The sequence below is a fragment of the Syngnathoides biaculeatus genome, chromosome 11 (genome assembly GCF_019802595.1).
Source record: "Syngnathoides biaculeatus isolate LvHL_M chromosome 11, ASM1980259v1, whole genome shotgun sequence".
NCBI lineage: Eukaryota > Metazoa > Chordata > Actinopteri > Syngnathiformes > Syngnathidae > Syngnathoides > Syngnathoides biaculeatus.
In genome coordinates this window covers 15568436-15593759 of record NC_084650.1, presented here as the reverse complement: position 1 = coordinate 15593759, position 25324 = coordinate 15568436, and the positions used below count along the sequence as shown (strand labels likewise).

The following is a 25324-nucleotide window of genomic DNA, read 5'->3' as shown; positions in this document are numbered from 1 at the left end:
TCAGCCTTGTTGGTTTAAAGCAGATATTTTTGGCAAAAATAAAAAAAAAATGGCCTTGTATTTTTTCCTATTTGGTAATTCACTCAAACGAGCCCCCATTGGAAGAACGTATCCCATACATACGCATAATCCCGCTTAATGTGGGTGGAACATAAAATCAAAGTGTGATGATCGTTTTGAGGTTTTGCCGGGAAAACGGGGCCACGGGGGCCTCGTTCATCGCGTTTGTTTTAATCGTTTTCTTTTTCATCGCCGCGGTTGTGTAACGACTAATTGCGGCGTTTTCGCTAACGTGTTAATTAACCGAAGGTTGTGTCCGCAAATTTACGTCCTGAGCGATGCCTCGCTGCATCGGGAAGCGTTTGGAATGTTATTAAACTATAAGGGATCGCGGACTTTGTGAAAGCGGGCTATGCTGGGAATAGCAAAAACCTGGGAGTAATTGACACCCCCGCAAGAGAGGTTTATAGCTGCCAAGAGATGCTACAAGATGGTGGCAAAGCACCACTTTTATTGAAATGAAACTTCGCAACTCGCCTAAACATGTATTTTCCGGACTATAAGTCGCAGTTTTTTTGTAATAGTTTGGCGGGGGGTGCGACTTATTCTCCAGAGCGACTTGGATGTATCCATCCATTTTTCGAGTCGCTTATCTGTTATTTTCACACTGACAACCATAAGAGGGCGCTCTTTGCCCGTGTATCTGATGACGGATAGCGAGCACAACTTCCGGGTGAAGCCGCCATGCAAGTTTCCGGCAAGTCCGTGACAACCAAAACCATCCTGTCGCGATTCAGAAAGGCTGGAATGGGTTAGGTGAAACTGCCACCGACGAGGAGTCTGACGTAAGCGACGTAGAAGAGGAAGCGGCGCGTCGTCTACCTCTGGAGTTGGCGGACTTGTTTAGAAGTGACACCGAGGATGAAAATTTAATTGGATTTTAGTTACCGGACATTTGGAGTGACACGGTTGGTTTTGGTGAACTTCTTCGTCGGTTATTTATGCTATAGTTATCGGAATAACTCTTAATGTTATGCTAACATACCAGGCACGTTCTCAGTTGAGTCATGAAACGTAAGCATACCGTTCAGCCTGTTGTTGCTTCCTTTCTATTTTCAAATTTTAAATGACTTGTCTGTTCTTGGTGTTGGATTTTATCAAATAAATTTCTCCCAAAATTCGACTTATATTGTGATCTGCAGTGAAAGCAGGGAGCAGGCGGAGGAACAATTAGAAAGATGGAGGCACGCACTGGAAAGGAGAGGAATGAAGATTTAGCCGAAGTAAAACAGAATATATGTGGGTGAATGAGAGGGTGAAGCTCCATGGCGAAGAGATTGCGAGGGTGGATGACTTCAAATACTTGGGGTCAACAATACAGAGCGATGGAGAGTGTGGTAAGGAAGTGAAGAAACGGGTCCAAGCGGAGTGGAACAGTTGGCGGAAGGTGTCTGGTGTTCTATGTGACAGAAGAATCTCCGGTAGGATGAAGAGCAAAAGTTTATAAAACAGTGGTGAGGCCGGCCATGATGGACGGATTACAGACGGTGGCACTGAAGAGACAACAGGAAGCAGAACTGGAGGTGGCAGAAATGAAGATGTTGAGGTTCTCGCTCGGAGTGAGCAGGTTGGATAGGATTAGAAATGAGCTCATTAGAGGGACAGCCAACATTGGATGTTTTGGAGACAAGGTGCGAGAGAGCAGACTTCGATGGTTTGGACATGTTCAGAGGCGAGAGAGTGAGTATATTGGTAGAAGGATGCTGAGGATGGAGCTCCCAGGCAAAAGAGCGAGAGGAAGACCAAAGAGAAGGTTTATGGAAGTGGTGAGGGAAGACATGAGGGCAGTTGGTTAGAGAGGAAGATGCAGGAGATAGGCTAAGATGGCAAAAGATGACACGCTGTGGCGACCCCTAACGGGACAAGCCGAAAGGAAAAGAAGAAGAACTCCAGTGCGTTTCTATCTTAATTTTTATGGATTTTAGCGGTGTTGCGACGTGTACTCCGGAGCAACTTGTAGTCCGGAAAATAAGGTGTCCACTGATTTTTTTTTTTTTGCTTTGACTTGCAAGGCTAAAACTGCGATCCCGATGCTTTACGGCGGGCAGTGAACGTCTTAACTGGCTTCACAACAAGCAGTACTTTGGAAGACTGTCAACATTTCTTCTTCTTCAAAAAAAGAGGCTTCAAGCTGTTTACTGCCACTCCCAGTTGACGTTTACTAGCAAAATAAACCATAAAACAGAGAATTTCATGCAGAGGCAAGCTAACAACTCGTGGAAACAAACGGTGCTCGGTTTCAATTTACTGTACTTAAAACTGTGCCGGGTGCAACGAAATCTCGAGACTAGAAAGGCAAATTCATGATGTTTTGTTGCCGAGTGGAGCAGCCAAAGATAAAAAAAAAGGACAGAAGTTCAAACTTCCTCCACATGTGGAATGCGTCCAAATGAGCAGCTGGAAAGACGAGCAAAAGATAGCGAGACTGGAATTTCAGGAGTAGCAAACGTCAGATAATAATAATTGGATTCGGTGATACCTTAGCACACTTGAGTGTACCACAGAACCGCAGTGTACACACCTCTGATCAAAGCCCGCCTGTGTTGCTCGTGCGCTAATTTGTATTAATGTGCCGCATGGATAGTCTCTTTGATAAGGGGGCGCTCCTGATTGCGCTGCTAAATAAATAGCCCGCATAACCCCGCGAACATCTTCCTCGTCGTCTGGACGACTTTGTTTTTTTGCAAAGTAATTTAAAAGACATCGCTCGGAATTTGAAAATGATTTATTTTTTTTCCTCCCCCTCAAGTGGCTGAACTCAAAACGCGCTGCTCAGAATTTGAACATGAGGTTTTTTTTTTTTCCCCCTTTCCAACTCAAGGACACGGATGGAATATTAAAAAGACACGACGGCCCTCTCCCTGTTTTTTCATGATAACTGCCACCTTGCACAAAAGAAATAAAATCCAACGACGAGAAATAATAATCCATAGTCAAAAAAATTTGGTTCGGCCAAACAAGGGTGCATTCGCCGCATATAATTAATGACAGTTATTCACGATAACCTCCGCCTTGAACAAAAAGAAATAACAGCGACTAGTTATAAAGCGTTCAAAAAAGGGTGTCTAAAAATATAGTGACATCCCATCATGCTTTTATGACGCCTCACATCGCCGTCGCGATCGCAGCGCTGTGGAATGTCACAGTAAACCTTGGAGAGTACGTCGTACGCCAGCAGCGCAGTACTCGGCAATCCGTTTGTAGCTTCTCGCTCGCAGCAACTTCATTTTTCAGTCTAATTACAAGTGGCACGCATAACGACGGCTGGATCATAAAAGACCGCCGTGCCCCCTCCCTCCGACTCACGACCGCAGCGGCCGCTGACCCGGCAAAAAAAAAAAAAAAATGCCTAGCCAGGATGTAGGAGTACAGTATTTTAAAATAAAATGACATGAAAATGTGAATAAATATTATTCAATCTTTTGGAATGTAATTATATTTGATTAAACAAGGTAGAACGAAGATAACAATGAAAACAAGAATATAACGGAATGAAAACATGCTCAAATTTAAAAATACATATAAATGAAAAGCTAAATGAAATTAAAAAAAATGAGTAAAATAAATGCTAAATAAAAACACAATGTAATGGAATACTAAGAAAATGAATACACTTATAGAACACTCTTGCATTCTCAAAGTTAAAAATACACTTTTTTGGGATAAATGTAGAGGAATTGATGTATAAATTACGCTAATAAACCCTGGGAAACACCGAGAGAAAAGGTTGGTCATAGGAGACGCAAGCACTGCAGAATTCAAGCTCGAGCACAGCAGTTTCTGACACACTCCTACCAAAACATAAGCTGCTTACAATGGACCTTTCCGACCTGTCAATCACTCGTACAATAACAGCCAATCAGATAGCCGCATTGTCTCAACCCCTGGCTTGACACGCCCCTCTCGCCATGTTGTCCCACAAGCAATGCCGGTTGTCAGTAGCGTGCGCTCGGAAAAGGTAACGTTACGAAGAAAATGGTGCTCAGACGCGCTTGGGGAACGTACAATTCTGATGAAAGATATCCTGCTATCTTACAATATGTCAATATGAAGTTTGTTGTTTGTGAGGTAACGTTTTTTTCCCATCCATCGCCAACATTCCGCTGTAACTCTGAGATTGCGTCCTGCTCCGTCCAAAATCTCAATTCCGTGTAGATATCCTTGCGTGAAATAGTCGAGCCCTCTCTGTAGAACTCTCTTGGACAAGTCTGACGCATTTGGCAAAAAAAAAAAAAAACATACCCCAATATTATCTGGAATACGCGATAGCGAATCCAGCTCAAACTTGTTATGTTCAGTCGCCATTTTGGAAGATTGTAGGGCATGGCAACTGTGGCTAAGGGGTGCCAGAGCTGAGGATCGCCAGTCCTAATGGTCCATTGTCTATCCTCACTTGGAACAGAGAGTGGAAAATGTACCGGGGGTAACGAGCCACCTGGAAAATATTTCTGCCCAAAATAATAAATAATCTTTTTCTATCACAGTTCACAAAGCGCTTTACAAAGCCTCAGAATCGCTCGCCAACGGGCGGCTGCTGCCGTGCGAGGTGTCGCCATGCCCACTGGGGGCAAATTCGAGCTCAGCGTCTTGCCCAAGGACAGCTCGACATTCGAACCGGCGACCCTTCGATCATTGGAAAACTGTCTACCTACCGCCGCCCACAGTGGAACCGACCATATCCATATTTTTTTCCATCATTATTCTCTTTACTACTCTTTAAAAATGCATTTAAAATGTCCATCTACAGTGGTCTATGTTTTCACTTCGTTAGTTTGCTGCTTATCAGACAATGGGACCAGTGGGAATGATTTTTTTTTTTTTTTTTTGGGGGGGGGGTCCGAGAAAACGTCACAATTTACAAACTACTCCATTTACAGTGGTCAACACTCACCGCGCTTCAATTACTCTTTGTCTCGGCGGCCATCGTCGCGCTAAGCACCGCAATCCGTCTCTGTCCGCGAGGCGCGTGACGTCAACGCCACATCGTTCATCAAAGTCCCGACGAAAATGCGACGACTCGATTGTTTGCATGTTAAGTGCGGAGCGTGGTCGGGTGTCACCAAAATGGTGTCGACGGAAAGGAAAAAGAAAACAAAAAAAAAGAAAATAAAAACTTCAAATTTAGAGTTGCTTCTCTGGGGCCGAGTTGGGTCGAATTTGCCCAAAATGGCGACTTCAAAACAAAATGGCAGACTTCCTGTTCAATTTCAGGCATAAATTCTTGAGACTTTTTTTTGGAGGAATATGTCCTCCCATTTTTTTTTTTTTTTTAATTTTGTCTGGCACTGATTTCTTTTTCCATCGTTCCAGGGCCTGCAATTGAGTGAGTTTTTTCAGGCATTTTGAACCCCCCCACCTCCCCTCAAAAGGCAAAGAACTCATTGGAAGGAAGTAATTAACACCAATTCCAAGAGGGTACAGACCAGACCACCACCACCAAGGTCAAACCCTCCCAAGTTATATCAGCATAAAAACATTTTGCACATGCAAACAAAACAAAACAACGCAGGACCTAAAACAGAAATCCAATCCAAATTCAAGATCAACAAAGCAAAACATCAAAATGTTCTCATAGTATTCCGAAGAACACACACAAACATCCATCCATCCATCCATCTATTCATCTTCTTTGCCGCTTGTCCTCACAAGGGTCGCAGGGAGTGCTGGAGCCTATCTCAGCTGTCGACGGTCAGGAGGCGGGGTACACCCTGAACTGGTTTCTAGCCGATCACAGGGAACGTAGACACACACACACACCTACGGGCAATTTAGAGTGTCCAATTAATGTTGTTTTGGGATGCGGGAGGAAATGGGAGTGCCCGGAGAAAACCCGCGCAGGCACGGGGAGAACATGCAAATACCACAGCCGGGACCTAACCCGGGTCCTCAGAACTGCGAGGCCAACGGTTTACCAGCTGATCCACCGTGCCGGCCCCCACACAGACAACCAAATCCTTTTTGGTGAAACTAATTGGTAAGGTCGGGCGTAGACTTTCGCCAAGCCCAAAAATTAATTCCTTGGGAATCAGATCAAAGATGAAGCAAAAATGACCCGTGCCATTTCCTCAGTCACATGTCAGCCAATCACATTTTACTAGCCAGCTAACCCTTCAGCCAATCAGGTTCTGCTGGGCAAACAATTTGTCAGCCAATCACACGCTACTGGACAGACAACTGTCAGCCAATCATGTGCGAATACCCAGTCGGTGGCGCGTCGCTATTTACGTTAGCCCTTGTTAATGATACAATCGGAATTGTCATATTTGACAAAGATTTAGAGGGTTTACAACAACATAAGCCAGTGAGATTTCTGCGTTTTGACCTTTGACCCACGGCTGCTGCGGATTGTGCTAAGAGTGCAAGTCCCCAATATGCTCAATGTGAGCATTTCCTGACCCGCTATCGCTGGATTACAAAGTCTTGCACCTTTTTTATTTTTTTTTATTTTTGCCTGATCTTCAAAGCCTGAACCGCTCGACTGTGAAGCGTGAGCTTGAATTCTCTTGACTTGAGCCGTTATGCTAGCTTTGATCTGACCCATCACACTCCGAGCTCAAATAGATTATTAAAATGATTTCTTCAACTTTCTGCGCGGCCGCCTGTGGGTCCAAAATCAAACTCGGCCGTGTCAAAACAATCCGAATCGGGCCCCAAAAAAAAAAGTTAGAACCAAACCTAGCATTTAGGCGGACGTGAGGGAAAGCACAGACCTCCGCCAAGGCTCAACCACTTGGACCGTCTCCAAATTGCCTTATCGATCCAACTCGCATGCTCATTGGCTAAGTGGCAAACAATCTTGTCAGCAATCAAACCAGATGACAATACGACTCCCCTTGGTTGGGGGGTAAACGCCAACCCGAGAGTGCACGTGGGAGACACAGCAGACAGTCTGCAGTCCAAACGAGGCCCCCCGCCATCCCCCCCCCCCTCCTCCGGGTACCGCGCGCAGGGACGTACTGTACATTGCGATGCGTTACTTGCATGCCCTTAAAACAGCCGCGATGCTTTTTTTATGACGGCGATCGTCGCAGTCGGGCTGGAACAAAAGAAGTTGCTACCTCGTGCGCGGATTCGCTGACTGGAGGCTGAAAGCTCCACTTGTTAGGCGGCGGTGCGGCTCTGCATCGCCCGTCTGCAGCCAGCCAGCCAGCCAGCCAAGCCAGCAGCGCTCCCCGATCCAAGCCTTCCTCTTCTTCTTTTTATCTTCCGACCGCGCTAGAAGCCCCCCCTTTTCCTCTCCCCTCCCCCCCCCGCTCGAAAGGGTGGATGTCAACTAGCGTCGCAGCGGGAAGTCGCGCGGGGCGCCACGATAGTTAGCAGCCGAGTCGTCGTCTGCCGCACTCTCTCTGCCGCCACCAGCCCCCCTTCCTCTTCATTCTCTCTCTCTCTTAACTCACCCTTTCGTGGGCTAACCCCCCACCCCCCCCCCCGCCGCTATCATCGCCGCCAACGACAACCCCTCCTCCGCGTAGTAGACGGGGAGTTGTTTTTGCGCCGCTATCGCGGATGGGGTGACGTCGTCTGGCTGGATGGAGCGTCCAGACAAGAAAGGGGAATTGACACGTGGTGAATCCAAACAATCGGTTTTGACACAAGGTAATAACGCTCTGAAGACATGCCAGACACCGACAAGCTTCAGGACATGACTCAAGGCAGCACGGGGGAGCAGCTGGAAAGCGTTGGCCTCGCAGTTCTGAGGTCGCGGGTTCAATCTATTGGCGGAGACTCCAATTTAGCGTACAAGCTCGTGTTGCACCCCAGTGAGACGGCGGCGAAGGGAGAGGAAAGCTGGCACGAATCACTTCTGGTCTTGATTCAAGGTTTTCGTCCACGCCGCAAAATTTCAGAGCTTCAAAAATAAGATTTATTGTATTTTCTCCGCACTTGGCCTTCTTTGTAGTGCATTTACAGATCTATTTTTTTTAAATCAAAGGAAGACAAATATATACACAAATAAAGTATTCAAAAATAAACAATATTTGGTATTATTGATTAATAAAATCTATTTTGTATTTATTTTTTATCAAGTATTTTTAACAGCTTTTTTAATGTAATTTTTCAAAAAAATCTCTTTTTTTTATTTAATGAATTACTGCCTCATTTTTATTAGTTTTCTTTTTCAGAATAAGTGGTATAAAAAAATTGATCGGATAGATGTCAGTCAGAACAAAAAAAAATATACAAAAATACAAATAAAGTATTCAAAACAAAATAATTTGGTATTATTAATTTAGTTTTTGTATTTATTTTTATCACAATTTTTAACAGCTTTTTTAATGCAAAATTTAATGTATTACTGCCTTCTTTTTATTATTTCTTTTTCCCCAAACAATAATGCCATTAACAGAATAAGTGCTATAAAAATGGATCAGATGAATCAATGAAATTTTGCGACATCAACCATTTTTGAACGATATTTTTATTTTGGCGTACTAATTTTGACCATGGCACAGTGGATCAGTTGATAAAGCGTCGGCCTCACAGTTATGAGGACCCTGGTTCGATCCCGGATCCCCCTGTGTGGAGTTTGCATGTTCTCGCCATGCCTGCGCGGGTTTCCTCCGGGCACTCCGGTTTCCTCCCACATCCCAAAAAAATGCGACATTAATTGAACACTAAATTGCCCCGAGGTGTGATTGTGAGTGCGGCTGTTTGTCTCGATGTGCCCTGCGATTGACTGGCAACCAGTTCAGGGTGTACCCTGACAGCTGGGATAGGCTCCGGCACTCATCACGACCCTCGTGAGGATAAGCGGCAAAGAAAATGGATGGATGGATGTTTCAACTCTGAGCTCCAAAAGTGATTTGACACACGGTAAACGCACAAAAGTAAAAATTCGCACTCTGCAGAAGAAAATAATGGGTCACTTTATGCCGGTATTAAGGCCCCTGAATGCGACGCTAAATGTTGCGCCAAAGCCATTTAACACGCGGTAATGCCACAAGATCTACGTTCAAAAAATTCTGCCTCGACAAAGACAATAACGGTCACTTTTGAGAGGGTATAAATTCCACGCTATCAGCGTTTCGACCTGAAACTAAAGAACAATGAGCAGGATTTGAAACGCGGTAAATCTGCAAGAGCTGTGTAAAAACGAGATAAGAATCCTCCTCACTTTTATGATGCAATCAAGCCTCAAAGGGCACACTTTCAACTATTCAAACAAGAGCTTAGCCCATGAAAAACTGGATTTGACACATGCCAAACCAAAAGATTCAACCTTAAAAGGTAATAATCAACAAATATGCCGAGCACTTCCAACCTCCGCAATGCGCTATTGTTTTAATCAAATGAATTCATTTCAATCCACTAAACTCCAAACACTTGTAAAGATTCTGCTTTTACAAAAAGTAAAAATGTTCACTTTTGAGTGGTAGCAACGTCCCGAAATCACCCACTTTCAATCTTTTCCGCCTCAACTCTCGCCTCCAAAATGTCATCTTAGACACGAGGGAAAATGCGCAAGAGCTGTGTTCAAGATTTCCCTTTCAAAGATATAAAAAATAAAAATAAAGATGCTGACCAAAAATAAAAAAGATAAAAGTGAGAGTCTGATTTTGTAGGCACAGAGTGAACTCTAAAGTCTTGTTGTTGTCGAGTACTAGTTGCAAAATGATTCTTTTTAAATCAAGCAAAAATATTTTAAAAATAAATTGGACATATATTAAACTATTTCAAAATTTAAAGATTCTATTGAATAAAATAACATTTACCCATTTATTTAAAAATATTTTTCATTGAACAAAATATGTGCAAAATATCTATTTAATGTATAATTTAAATAACTATTTTTAAATATGCTTAAGTACAATTAAGTGTTAAGTAAGGGTTAAGTGTCCTGTTATTTTTTTTTATTTGTATTAATCACTAGATATTTTCATAAATGACAGACAAAAATCTGCATTTGTGTGTTTGCGTGCGGGAATAATATAACAACTATTTTTAAATATGCTTAAGTACAATTAAGTGTTAAGTAAGGGTTAAGTGTCCTGTTATTTTATTTTTATTTGTATGAATCACTAGATATTTTCATAAATGACAGACAAAAATCTGCATTTGTGTGTTTGCCCGCAGGTAAAAGAGCAGCCTTCGAGCTTCTTTTTGACATTTTCCCAACACGACGTAATAAAGGACGCACGTACTCGGTCAAACGATTAAACCGATGCTATTATTAGATAAAAGTGTGTCTCTGTTAACACCGGCGCTTCTACTGATTTCTTTCCTTCTGGGACTAATGAACGGCCTCATTACGATTCCCACCTAGTATTCCTTCGCGAGGGCCCAAGAATTAGAACTGGACACGGTCCCGTGGGCAAATCAAGGCTGGTTTTTTTTTTTTACACAACACAAGTGACACTAAACATTCCATTCTCCCTAGAAGTGTCGCTCTTATGTTAACAAGTTTGTTTTGGTTGTTTTCCTGGCTGCTACATTAGCTTCCGGTGCTAGCTGCTAGCTTGAGAAACGACCATTCAACTGACAACCTTCCCGTGAGCACGGGCTCGTGTTTCAATGACCATTTTCAACTAAAGCCAGAAAAATCAGCGAGTCGGATTTGATACATGGTAGAAAAAAATAAATGAATAAACAGTAAAACATGGAGTACTAACGACCTAGCAAGACTGGCTCATGTTTTACAACAACATTCAACACATCAACCAGGATCTCAGGCCAAAGTCGAATCCAACACATTCTAAACCAAGAACTGTGTCGAAGATTCTGCCTTTACAAAAATGTCTCGTTTAGAAGTAAATTCCATCAATCCTTTTTTTTGAGTTGCTTATCCTCACAGGGCTCACAGGAGTGCTGGAGCCGTTTCCTGCCAACGTGGGGCAGGAGGCGGGGTACATCCTGAACTGGTTTCCCAGCCAATCGCAGATCGCTCCTAAATGCCCCGCTTTCCATGTTTTGATCAATTTCATCCATCCATCCATCCATCCATCCATCCATCCATTTTCTTTGCCGCTTATCCTCACGAGGGTCGCAGGGAGGGCTGGAGCCTTTCCCATCTGTCAACAGGCAGGAGGCGGGACACACCCTGAAGTGGTTGCCAGCCAATCGCAGGGCACATGGAGACAAACAGCCACACTCACAATCACACCTATGGGCAATTTAGAGTGTCCAATTAATGTTGCATGTTTTTGGGATGTGGGAGGAAACCGGAGTACCCGGAGAAAAACCCACGCAGGCAGGGGGAGAACATGCAAAATCCACACAGGCGGGGCCGAGATTGAACCTGGGTCCTCAGAACTGTGAGGCCAACGCTTTACCAACTGATTTACTAAATATCAATACCAATTGATTTCATTTGAAATCAATGTTTTACATTTGTATCTGTTTTTAATTTGATTTAAAACTGTTTTTATTTTTTTTTAAGTTGTCGATTCTGAAGTAGTGGACTAAAATTCTGTAAGGCAAGGGAAAAAGAAATACTACAACTAAATACTTTTGTTACGTTTCTGCAAGACGATTCAAAGCGAATTTATGATTTATGTTGTCAATCTACGTTCCTACCCTCACTTATGGGCACGAGCTGTGGGTCGTGACCGAACGAACAAGATCCCGGACACAAGCGGCCGAAATGAGTTTCCTCCGCAGGGTGTCCGGGCTCTCCCTTAGAGAACGGGTGAGAAGCTCGGTCATCAGGGAGGGGCTCGGTGTCGAGCCGCTGCTCCTCCGCATCGAGAGGAGCCAGATGAGGTGGCTGGGGGGGGATCTGATCCGGATGCCTCCCGGACGCCTACCTGGTGAGGTGTTCCGGACACGTCGCACCGGAAAGAGACCCCGAGGACGACCCGGGACACGCTGGAGAGACTATGTCTCTCGGGCTGGCTTGGGAACGCCTCGGGATCTCCCCGGAAGAACTGGAAGAAGTGGCTGGGGAAAGGGAAGTCTGGGTATCCCTGCTGAAGCTACTTCCCCCGCGACCTGTCCCGGAAAAGTGGTAGATAATGCATGGATGGATGTCCTCATATGGCGCAACAGCTGGATGCCGTCTATAGCCACATAAAAGTCTGCCAAAAAATGTGATTTTATTCCTTTAATAATATGCCTTTTGTTCTCTAAAAAAAAAATAATATTCAGGGAGGGATGTCGGATTTATGTAAATGATAAATGGGCTTTCGCTTGAAGAACGCTTTTCTCCCTTCAAAAGTACTCAAAAGCAGTTTATAATACTCTTTTCCCTTTTACCTACTGATGACGCAGTATCAGGAGCAAGTGGGGGTTCGGTACTTTTCCGAAGGATACTTGGACATGGTTCCGGGGGCTGAGGATCAAACCCACAACTTTTGGCAGGGGAGAAAACCCCTTTAACCACCCGCGCTGCGCCGTCCCGCGACACCCTCACAATCCTTTTGCAGACCTCCACGATATGGCTCCTGCTGCACCACTGGCGTGTGCAGAAACTGGACGAACATGAACCAGCAGAGGGGACTCTGAGGGTAGCTGGCTCGGGAACTGGTTTGTCCTGGATGGAATTCATAAAACCCGTCAACCCGGCTTTACACGGTCACCGGTCTCCATTCGGCCGTCGTCGTCCGTCATGGCAGAATTACCCCAGCGATTCCCTCTAGGAATCCAGTCCACCTACAGCCAAGGAGCTTTATTTTCACTGCGGTGGATATTTACATATATATATTTAAAGAAATATGAAAATGGCAACAAGTAAAGACGACGGGAAACTGTCCAGTACCTCCTTCACATAATGTCCTTAATGTTGCAGACTAAAAGGGAGAAAAACAGCCTCGCGTTTCATCCGAAAAAAGATGTCTTGCCAAACGGCGGCCAAAACTGTCTGGGCCCGTCGAGTGTCGGTTTTTAATCCATCTGGCCTTTAGAATATGGATTACGGCGATGCGGCAACCAGGCATCGGCTCAGCGGGGGGGCGCGGGACGGGGTGCCCGGCGTCGGCGAGGCTTCCCGCTGGGACCTCCGGCTGAGAGGACGCCTTGAACACCCCCCCCCCCACCTCCTTGCCGCCCCCTCGGTTTCGGCAGGCCGGCGCGCTGAGAGGGTCGTTTTCTCTGCTCGTACCAGCGGCGGCGGCGGCATACGTCGGGCGTGTGAAAAAGAACTTGTCAGAAAAGGTTCTGAAAAAGACTCAACGGGGGGAGGAGGATGGCAAGGGAAAGGGGGCGGGGGTTAGCGGGGGGCTGCTGGTGGGTGACAGGGTTTTCACGCTTTCTGTATTTTTCCAATTTGAATTGTATTTTAAGATTGAATACAGTTTTTAGTGTAATTTTAGATTGAATTTCAACTGGTTTTATTACATTACTCACTTTTTATATTTATTTCTGAATTTAATTCCAAGTTTAATGTTGTTCTTATGGCACAACATCTGGACATATGTTTCCAGAAGCTATTAAAAAAAAATAACAAATAAACTTAAAAAAATCTAACACATAGCGACGTACTGCAATTTCATCTTAATAGCTACCGATGGTTTCTAGTGGATCAAAATCTTTAGCAGCCCTGCAAAATTTGGGGAAAACCCTCAGAATTGCAAAATTTGGTAAATAAGGTACAGTGGTGTCTCTGTTCTCAAAAATACGTTCCAGAAGCTGGTTGAAAACCAAAACGTTCGAAAACCAAAGCACGTTTTCCCATTACAATGAATGGAAAATTAAATAATGCGTTCCAATCCTTAAAAAAAAAATTCTAAAGCGATTTTTTTTTAACTTTTCCTGATAATAAACTGCATTGTAGAAATACATGTATAGTATAAATACTTTATATAATGAAATCATTTAGACATATATTTACTTTTGCTTAAAATGGATGCTTTAGCGTAGTAGAGTATGCTTGGCTGGGAGCACGTTGCCGCATCTGTAGCGACTCGGTCCCGGCCTTGTAAATCTTTTTTTTTTTTTTTTTAAATTAACAAAAGTGCAGAATAACTAAACAATCGATGATGAGGAGGGGAAAAACAGACAAATTGTTTTTTATATGTACAGAAAGTACGTAATGTAAAAAAAAAAAAGTACGTTTTATATCTTACCCGTTGTAAAATATTGCACAAAAGCTTTTTTTTTTACGACTGAAATGCGTTATGGATGTCGTCATATGGCACCAGTATGCGATATAACACTTTCAACACTTTCCACTCCAGAACTCCCCCCCCCCCCTCCAAAATGATGAAACGCAATCCCACGGACAAACGTGTTAACGATGTCACGGCGTCCAATCGAAACGCTCTGATCTCATCCTTCCCTCCCTGTTACGGCCCCCCAGGGTGGCATATTTACCCCGCTATCCGGGGAATGCCGCCATACGCTTTTGACCCGTTCACCGGCGTTGTGGCCCTCACTTTTCTTGGCTCGACAACCGCATCGCTCAGCAATGGATTTCTGAAGGCGTTGCAATTTCCAGTCTAATTCCACTTGACCCACATCACTCAACCATGTGACCCCCCCCTTCCCACCCCCACCACTGCGAAAACAAAAACAAACAGATGACAGTTTATGAGGTGGAGGCATAAAAAACGACTTAAGCAGGTTTTAATCTTGCCAGGGAGCTGCTGACGCCGTGTCATTTTTCTGGTGCATCATAAAGCAGTAATTCAATAGCTCGTTTATTTCACTTAGGTCTGACTGGGGGTCTCGGCTACGAAATTAATTTCGCACGGAGGCCTACCTCCGACATGACTGATGAGCGGCGCAAAAGGTTTCGGGTTTTGGCCATTAGGAGCGCTAAAAAGCGTCTTTCATTTCTCCAAATCGGTGTAATTAAAGCCTGCCTCCAAAGATCGCAATTACAAGGCGCCGCCGGTGGCGCGGCGACCCGCTTGTACTCGGACGAATTTATTGGAAATTACCTTTTGTCACAGAGCGCTGTAATAGATTGCGGTGAATCATGGAAAAGTAGCGTATGGTAGCGGCGGAGCTTTGCCGTAGTGAAAAAGGCTCTCTTGTACCACTTTAGCATCGTTGATACCTCTCAAAAGTGAATGTTATTATCTTTGTCATGGGCGAATTTCTGAAATTTGACTTGTCTTTGCTGAAAACGTCACAAAAAAAATACGATTCAATCCACCACACCGGTACAAGATCTCAAAATTTGGTCTCTAGCTACTCTGGCTGGGAGGCCTGTCCAGCCAACAAGAACGAGAGCGAGCTAGATGCAAAACTTACAGCCCGTCTCTTTACTCAGTTCTTCTCTTTGCCAAAATACCACAAACAACTAGACACAAATACACCATACCGGTGCCAGAACATACCAAAGTTGGTCCGTACCTTCTATATCCGGATGGTCCTTAAAGCCGGCAGGTATGGAAGCTAACTAGATGCTAAACTAACAGCCTGTCTATTTACTCAGTTCTTCTCTTTGCCAAAATACCACAAACAAATGGGCACAAATACACAATACCAGTGCCAGAACATACCAAAGTTGGTCCGCACCTTCTACATTTGGGAGGTCCGTCAAGGCAGCAGGAATGGAAGCTAGCTAGATGCTAAACTAACAGCCAGTCTATTTACTCAGTTCTTCTCTTTGCCAAAATACCACAAACAAATGGGCACAAATACACCATACCAGTGCCAGAACATACCAAACTTGGTGCGCACCTTCTACATCTGGAAGGTCCGTCAAGGCAGCAGAAATGGAAGCTAGCTAGATCCTAACATAGCAGTTAAAATCTTCACTCGGTGCGCCGAAATCACCAATAGATGGACTAAACTGCAGCACACGAGTCAAAAATGATCCCAATTGAAGTCATTTGTTCACAAAAAGTTGTTACATATGGGCTTTGGCTTCAAGTCCGACTGAGCCAGCAAAACCGTCCGCTAGCTTGATGCTAACATAATAATATACATGTTTAGTGTGTGCCTTGAACTCAAAATGAAAAGTTCCTCATTCTCATGTCAAAAGATGGCCCATGTGAACAAAAATATTTTTACTTTGTAGGTAAAATGTTCAAACATTGGTCACAACGCAAGGTTGTTGAGTTAGTAGCGAGCGCAAGAAGGTACAGTTACGTAGCAGTTTGCATCTCAACTTAATGTTTCTCTTTGTCACTTTTTTTGTGGACCCAAAGAAAATGGCAATTACGAGTGGCTGCCAGTGGCACGGCGACTGCTAATACTCGGCCGCATTTACTGGAAATTGCCTTTTGTTGGGCGGTGCAAAAATCGAATCTGGTAAATCAAGAAGAAAGTATGATGGCACGGGAGTGTCGCCATCAATAATAGATGGCAAACACGTCGTCCTGATGGAACCTTAGGCCTTCCTTTTTGTGAGGGTCTTAGTGCCCTAGAAGCCGCTGTGAATAATGCATGGGACCGCGCAGACTCGCAGCGGTCCCGCTTGGCCCGAACGGGGCGCCACTTATCCCCGGCGGTGATTGGTTGCGTCTCGAGGCAAAAGAAAGAGACGGCGTAGTCACCTGGCCCATTTAGATGCGGCGTTCGGACGTCGGCGTCTGCTGCCACCGCTCGACATTCGGGCCTTTCTTCAGTTGGACTGGAGGGATGTCATTTGGATACAGAAAATGGGGGTCTAGTTTTATCTGCATTTCCCTGCCAAAGCAGCTGTGATATAGTTCTGATTCCCTGAAATGGTCAAAATCCATCCATCTATCCATATTCCTTGCAGCTTATCCTCATGAGGGTCGCAGGGAGTGCTGGAGCCTATCCCAGCAGTCAACAAGCAGGAGGCGGGGCACATCCTGAACTGGTTGCCAGCCAATCGCAGCACACAGAGACAAAACAGCTGCACTCACAATTACACCTATGGGCAATTTAGAGTGTCCAGTTAAGGTTGCATGTTTTTGGGATGTGGGAGGAAACCAAAGCACCCGGAGGAAACACGGGGAGAACATGCAAAATCCACACAGGCGGGGCCGGGATCGAACCCGGGTCCTCAGAACTGTGAGGCCAACAACGCTTTACCAGCTGACCCACCGTCCCGCCTATATTGTATTTATTCAATTAAATTTTTTTTCCCTAGAACCACCGTCCAATGGTCAAAATTAATACGATAAAATAAGAATGTCGTTCAAAAATAGCTGATGTCGCAGAATTTCATTGATCCATCCGATCAATAGTTTATACCACTTATTCTGTTAATGGCATCACTGTTTTGGAAAAAAAGGAGACAGTAATACATTAAATTGAAAAAAAAATTGAAGTTTTTTTTTTATTACATTAAAAAAGCTGTTTAAAAAAATTGCGATATAAATATACTTGATCAAAAATAAATAAAATAAACTAAATTAATAATACAAAATAGTTTATTTTTGAATACCTTATTTGTATATTTTTTTGTTCCGACTTAGATCCGTCGGATCAATTTTTTTATACCACTTATTCTGTTAATGGCATCAGTGTTTGGGAACAAAAAAACTAGTAAAAAGGAGGCAGTCAAACATTAAATTAAAAAAAAAAAAGATTTTTAAAAATTATACATTAAAAATATGTTCAAAAAATTACAATATTAAAATACTTGATCAAAAATAAATTAAACTAAAAAAAAACTAACAAAATAAACTAATTTAATAACACCAAATAGTTTATTTTTTAGAATTTATTTGTATTTTTGTACATTTTTTTCTTCCTACTTAGATTTAAAAAAAAAAAAATCAGATCTAGAAATGCACTACAAGAAGGCCAAGTGGGGAGAAAATAAATTAAATCTTATTTTTGAAGCTCTGAAATTTTTCGCCGTGGACAAAAGCCAAAATCCGGGATCGAACCCGGGTCCTCAGAACTGTGAGGCCGACGCTTTACCGTGCCATGGTCAAAATTAGTACAACAAAATAAAAATGTCGTTCAAAAATAGTTTTTGCAATATTTCATTGATCCAGCCGATTTTACACCACTCATTCTATTAATGGCCTCAGTGTTTGGGAACAAAGAAAAATAATAAAAAAGAGGCAGTCAAACATTAAATTAAAAAATATATATTTTTTTAATATTACATTTAAAAAATCTTGAAAAAATTATGATAAAAATACTTGATCAAAAATAAATAACTACAAAAACCTAACAAAATAAACTAAATTAATAATACCCAATAGTTTATTTTTTATATTTGTATTTTCGTATATTTTTTTTCTTCCTACTTAGATTTTTTTTTAAATCTGATCTAGAAATGCACTACAAAGAAGTGAGGAGAAAATACATGAAATCTTATTTTTGAAGCTCTGAAATTTTGCGCCGTGGACAAAAGCCAAAACCCGCAAATCAAGACCAGGATGAAGCGATGCGTGCCAGCTTTCCTCTCCCTTCGCCGTCGTCTCGCAGGGGCGCAACGCTCGCTCGTACACTAAATTGGGAGTCTCCGCCAATACATCCCAGGACACAACTGCGGTGGCAAAAGCAGCCCTCCGCACCGCATAAGCAACATTTACCCAGCCGGCGGCGCACAAAGCCGCGAGGGCCCTGTTCCGGTCCTCGTGATTGAGTTTGCGGAATCCACTTCTGGGCGACAGGTGGCTGGCTGACAACTCCATGAAAAATGTGTCTGGTTGAGGCCAAACTCAGTCCACCCCCCCACCCCCCCCATTCCCCAGGACTCGCCGTGAATATCCCGATCCACCGATTCAAGATGATATTGCTGACACTTGACTCTCCGCGTAATAGAGCGCTAACCTTTAAGCACCGCGAGGAAGAAGACATTTTTCATAATCCACTGTCCATTTTGGACAATTGCCTCAAACCGGCGTCTTCCGTCCGAATTTCCCTTCTCTTGTTTTCCTTTCCCCGGAAGGAACGTCGTCACGTACCACCGGGTGATAAATGCGGACAAAATTAATAAAGATTGATATGTTGGCATCGGCCGGAAACTTCCACAAAGTCATTTTGTCGCCTTTAAATCAACACAGATTACCGTCATTTTTCACACGCTTTATACCCTGCGGTTTATGCGGTGATGCGGCTAATTTGTGCATTTTTTCTAACGGCAGCAAGTGGGCGCTCGAGCGGAAAAGGTAAGAATGAGACCGGTGGAATATATGTTCCAAGGGAGTGACTTTTACTTGTTAGCGCTGCGTGTAACTGCCGGCATCACGTACCAACGGGTGATAAATGCGTAAAAATCGAATAAATTTTCCACTTGTCTCAGGGCTATTTTTTTTTATTTTATGTCCAGCTATGTTAGCACTGTGCTAACGTGTTACCGCCGGCGTCATGTACCAGCGGGTGATAAATGCGTAAAAATGTCATACAGTAAATTCCCCACTTGTCTTGTCTCACGCTAATTTGTGGGATTTTTCTAACGGCCGCAAGGGGGGCACTCGAGCGGAAAAGGTTAAGAGTGAGTCCGGTGGAATACATGTACCGAGGAAGTGACTTTTACAAGTCCGGCCCTGTTAGCGCTGCGCTAGAGTGTTACTGCTGGCTTCATGTACCAGCGGGTCATAAATGCGTAAAAATCTAATAAATTCCCCACTTGTCTTGTCTCAGGCTAATTTGTGCATTTTTTTCTAACGGCCGCAAAGGGCCTCTCGAGCGGAAAAGTTTAGAGTGAGACTGGTGGAATATATGTGCCAAGGGAGTGACTTTTACTTGTTAGCGCTGCGCTAGTTTGTTACTGCCGGCATCACGTACCAACGGGTGATAAATACGTTAAAATTTAATAAATTCCCCACTTGTCTCAGGCCTATTTTTTTTTTTATTTGATATCCGGCTACGTTAGCGCTGCGCTAACGTTTTACTGCCGGCTTCACGTACCAGCGGGTAATAAATGCGTAAAAATATAAAATTCCCCACTTGTCTTGTCTCAGGCTAATTTGTGCATTTTTTCTAATGGCCGCAAGGGAGCACTCGAGCGGAAAAGGTAAGAGTGAGACCGGTGGAATATATGTGCCGAGGAAGTGACTTTTACAGCGCTGCGCTAGCGTGTTACTGCCGGCATCACGTACCAGCGGGTGATAAATGCGTAAAACTCTAATAAATTCCCCGCTTGTATCCTTCTCTCAGGCCCATTTTTTTTTTTTTTTTTTACATTTTACGTTCCCCCCCCCTTGTAATTCATCAGACGGCTTTACAGTGGCCCGCGCCGCCGTCGACGACGACTGGGACGGATGATCAGAGCGCGCATTTTGTTGAGCCCGAGTCCCCTCTCCTCTAATTCCTTAAAGCCAGTCTCGAGTGTTAAGCCACCGTACGAAAAAAAAAAAAAAAAAAACAATCGCCCGCCACCGGTGCCCTTCGCGGGAGCTCAGCCGGGCTGAAGGAAAGTCATTGTCAGTAGCGCTCCCGCTAATGATGATTAGCCGCAATCTGGGGTATCGAACGCGCCTCGGTCAAGTGAGCCGACCACCCCCCCCCCCACCGATAGGAAGGGGGGGGGGGGCCACGGCCCGCTATCCTCCCGGGCGCAAACCGAGCAGATTGATTGTGTTTCCTGCCGGGGGATTTTCGGCCAATCTTTGATGTGTGCACGGTCATAATGTGGACGCCGGCCGTGAAATGCAAAGCAACTCGCCGGCAGTTCAAAGGAGCGGCTCATTTTTTTTTTTTTTGATTTGAAAAACACACCGCGGCGTAAAGACCGGACGGAATGACGTTGGGACATAAAGGAACGCCTCGGGAGAACAAAGAAATACATGATGCTATTACGCTTTGAAAAACAAACAAACAACAAAACAATAATAGAATCTCTGTGTGTCGCTTAAAGGGATTGACATCGTGCAACGAACGGGACGGGCAGCTCAAAAAAAAAAAAAAAAAATAAATGGTTTTACGTAAGATGATCAAAAGCGGTTTCTTCAATAAATTCAAACTGGGTTTGAAGCCGTATGAAAAAGTAACATTAACCAGAATTGCCACAAAAAGTCTTTGATGTTTTCATGCTTGCGCATTCCGAAACTGATTTTTTTTTTTTTCCCTCCCCAAACAGGACTTTCAAAAGCAATTTTGAAGATTTCATTAGATTTAAGAGACCCGTGTCGGGTGCGATTTGCGCAATTGTTGCAGGACGCCGACTCCCGGGTTACGATTGGAGGACGTTTGGCTCCGGATGCCTCGAAAGTCTCCCAAATTTCATCGGAACCCGCACGGGACTCGAGACAACTCGTGGCCGGCGGCGCTAATTCGCTAAAAATGAAAAGTTGCGGTGTTAGCAAACGATTTCAAAGTCGCGTCAAATTCGGTTCCAGGTCGGCAATTGTACGGAAAGTTTAAACATCGTCTGTCCGACATGGCTGGCAAAGAACAGGACCAGAAATTGCGTTCATCTTGCATGGCGCGTTCATATTTCTCCGCTGGTCTCTTTGCGGTTCCTCTTATGTCGTCATTCAATAGAATCAAGGTCGTTCATCCGTTATTTACACGTAGCGTCGATGTATTTTTGGAGATGCGATTGCGCCTGGAAGGATGACAAGATCATTTCAAGTGCCGCTATCGAAGATGTAAAATGTCAAACTGTGACGCTGGATTATTTGCGAGCGCCGCGGCTGTAAATATCGCGGATCTCGCAGTCTGGGAGGGGAACAGGAATCCGCTCTTATTTTTAATGAAGTCCCAAAAACGTCTGCCTTGTGCCTTTTTTTTTTTTTTTTTTTTGTTTTGCTGTTCTTTTTGTTTTTTATTGGCAAACGGCAAGAAGCTCCTCTACGAGGCGAACGAAGACGAGCTTCTGAGAGGCGGCCATGAAAAAGAACAAAAAAAAAAAACGACTGCAACAGGTTTTATTTTTTGTAAAAAAACTGTTGCACATTTGAAAGTTAAATTAATTATCATATTTAAGAGAGAGACCGCTCAACAATTATCATTATTGGACTTAATGTACAGTCAAAACTAGCAGGCATTCGAACAGTTTTTTCGCTCCGGCAGTTAAGTCATGAAATTCTTGATCAGCGAACCTACTATTTTTCCTCCTTGTGCCATCTTAGGACACTCGCTCACATCCTGCTGGTCCAATTAGAATTAGCATTAATATATTTTGCAGACTGTCGCACGATTCGTCACTTCAAACTGCTCCCTTCGCACAATTGTGGTTGCACTATAACGGGAATCGTGAACGGGTAAAGGCACTCTACAAGCTAAACGCAATGTGGGACGTTAACGCACTTATCTCTTATCTACCGTAATTTTCAGCCTACAAGCTGCGATTTTTTTTCCACACGCTTTCAACCCTGCGGTTTAGGCGGCGATGCGGCTAATTTGTGCATTTTTTCCGAACGGCCGCAAGAACGTTTCCCCGGAAGGAACGTCATCACGTACCGGCGGGTGATAAATGCGTAAAAATCCATTAAATTCACCAGTTGTCTTGCATCTAACAGCCGCAAGGGGGCACTCGAGCGGAAAAGGTAGAGTGAGACCGGTGGAATACATATGCCGAGGAAGTGACTTTTACAGGTCCAGCCCTGTTAGCACTGCGCTAGCGTGTTACTGCTGTGTCTCAGTGAATTTTACCAGTATGTTTTTTTAACTGATCCCGTTAGCATGGCGGTGCTAGCATTAGCGCGGCAGCGCCGGCGTAAAACTGTGTACCGTCTTCGTAAATATCTCATGTTTCAATGTCGGTTTGAGTGTGGGCACTTTAAACCGCGACTTTTATGACACGCTTTCAACCGTGCGGTTTATACGGTGATGTGGCTAATTTGTGTTTTTTTTCTAACAGCCACAAGGGGGCAGTCGAGCGGAAGAGGTAAAAGTGAGACCGGTGGAATATATGTACCGAGGAAGTGACTTTTACAGGTCCAGCCCTGTTAGCGCTGCGCTAGCATGTTACTGCCGTGTCTCAGTGATTTTTACCAGTATGTTGTTTTTTTTTTTTTAACCGGCCCTGTTAGCGGGGCACTAGCGTTAGCGTTATGTATGTACCAAATGGTATTTCCTTTACAAATGTACTGGGTGAGGTTTATAACCAGGTGCGCTCTGTAGGCCGGGAATTCTGGTAGTCACTTGAGTTCAAAGGCAAAATAACGGTCTAGAAAAGCATTTTGACGTGCGAAAGGACGCGCCAACCACTTTTCCCACCTCGCCGGCCCCCAAAAGTGACATTTTCTTCCTGTGAAAATACGAAAAATCCGCCGCAGAGACGAGCGCACGTTATTGTCGACATAATCTCGGATTGAGCCGTCGCATCCCCAATTTGCGGCGTATTGTTTTTCCCGGCCGGTATCGATCACCTCCCCCACCCCCCCCCCCGAAGGCTTCTGTCCTTCCGTGAGAGGTGAGGCGGGGGAGCAGCTGCCGGCGGTGTAGAGGTCACTCAGATAAATTGGCCAAGTTGGCTTTTAGCAGCTTCAGGGTCAGAACCCATTCATCTTATTAGGCCCGGTGGATCCTTTTAGCGGAGCCTTTGCAGCGGGATTAGACCCCGGAGGGGGGGGCCCGCATGGTTTGGGCGGGGGCATCAGATGATAGACCATTTGCCAAATAGGTTAGAGCGTCTTGCAATGTCGCCGCACTTTTTTTTTTTTTTGCCACCGTTGCCGTCGCAAGAAAGGAACCAAACACAAGTGAGCCAGAAGAGGCGGCTTGCCAATTAGTCCACCACGCCCGAAAAAAACAAAAACAACAGCATACTGTAATTTAGTGTCCGTTTAATGGGTAATAACAGTCAAGGAAACACAAAAAGTGTTACTATGGAAACAGTAACACTCGCGACAGGCCCGTTATTTTGCAGCCTGCGCGCCCCCGACATAAACGCAAACGTCCGACTGGGAATTTGGGACTTGATTAGACGAGTTGACGCTCGCAGTTTTAAGAGCTCGATTCCCCATTTCGCAAACGCGTCGCCGCAGACTTTGTTCAACTAATTACACAAATTCATCCCGCGCCGTAACGACTCGATGCCGCACTTCCTCGGTTTGCGACGAAAATATGTGAAAAAAAAAAAAAAAAGTGGAAGTGTTTTGGTGGAAACGGTGAAAATGTGTCAATAATTTCATTTTAGGAAAGTGCAACATTCATAGTTTGTCTTCTTTTTAGGAAAGAAATGATGCAGACAAGTGCGAGAGTAAGAGTTTCATGTTGCGGCTCAAATGGAATAAAAAAAATAAATAAAATTCAAATCCTGTTGAAAAAAAAGAAACACCCATCATTGTATTTACGTTCTTTTAAAATAAATATGAAATAGTATTTATGAGTTTGTTTTTGAATTTTTGGGACAGTTAAACAGTGTGTTACTGTGACCCCTTCACATTGTTGGTAAGTAAGAGACACGCAAGGGTTAATTAAATTTAAATTTATGTGCATTTTTCAAGCCGCCGATCCTCACAAGGGTGACATTTAAAAATTGACCAATTTATTTAAAAAAAAATAATGTCTAAATATTAATACGTCTCGGTGACTACAAATCGTCTTTTGTATACATTTAAGATTTGAAAAAGTACATTTAAACAAGTTATTAATTGGTACAATGATGTTGTTATGTTTCTGAGGATTAAACAGCAGGTCGCGGCGATCCAAGAAAAACAATTTTTATTTCCAGTGAACGATTTAATTCATATTTTCCTATCCATCCATCCATTTTCTTTGGCGGTTATCCTCACAAGGGTCGTTGGACACAAACAGCCGCATTCACAATCACACCAAGAGGCAATTTAGACTGTCCAATTGATAAATATCCATCCATCCATTTTTTTAGCCACTTATCCTCACGAGAGTCACGGGGGAGTGCTGGAGCCTATCCCAGCTGTCAACTGGGAGGAGGTGGGGGACACCTTGAACTGATAGCCAGCCAATCGCAAGGCAGATCTAGAAAAACAGCCGCACTCACAATCACACTTAGGGACAATTTAGAGTGTCCAATTAATAACTATCCATCCATCCATTGTTTTAGCCGCTAATCCTCACGAGGGTCACGGCGAGTGCTCGAGGCTATCCCAGCTGTCAACGGGCAGGAGGCGAGGTAGACACTGAACTGGTTGCCAGCCAATCGCAGGGCGCATAGAGACAAACAGCTGCACTCAGCATCACACCTTGGGGCAATTTAGTGTCCAATGAATGTTGCATGTTTTGGGGATGTGGGAGGAAACTGGAGTACCCGGAGGAAACCCACGCAGGCACGGGGAGAACATGCAAACTCCACATAGTCGGGGCTGGGATCGAACCCAGGTCCTCAGAACTGTGAGGCCAACGCTTTACCAGCTGATTCCACCGTGCTGCCATATTTTTATTATTATATGGATATATTGAGTTAACCCCTTAAGGACACAATTAGTCCTCGACCCACCCAAAGTCACTGTCGTTTGATCAGATTTTGCCATTTGCCTCGGTAAAGACTCGAACCCGCAGCCTTTGTTAAAGCCTCCCCCGCGCCGACTCACACCCGCATACTGGCAAATGTTTGCTTTTCCGCGCGTTTGCGGGC

The 25324-nt window shown here is 44.2% G+C and overlaps 1 protein-coding gene across 4 annotated transcripts in view; it reads right to left on the bottom strand.

The window, feature by feature from the left end:
- si:dkey-237h12.3 (teneurin-3) overlaps nucleotides 1-25324 on the bottom strand; it is a 257105-nt gene that overhangs the window by 175611 nt on the left and 56170 nt on the right. The window contains exon 1 of one of the 4 annotated variants that reach the window (XM_061834129.1): nucleotides 7119-7328. The exons of the other annotated variants lie outside the window; for them this stretch is intronic. The gene's annotated coding sequence lies outside the window, so the exon portion shown is untranslated. Of the gene's footprint in view, nucleotides 1-7118; nucleotides 7329-25324 lie in introns of those variants that run through there. 4 annotated transcript variants of the gene reach the window in all.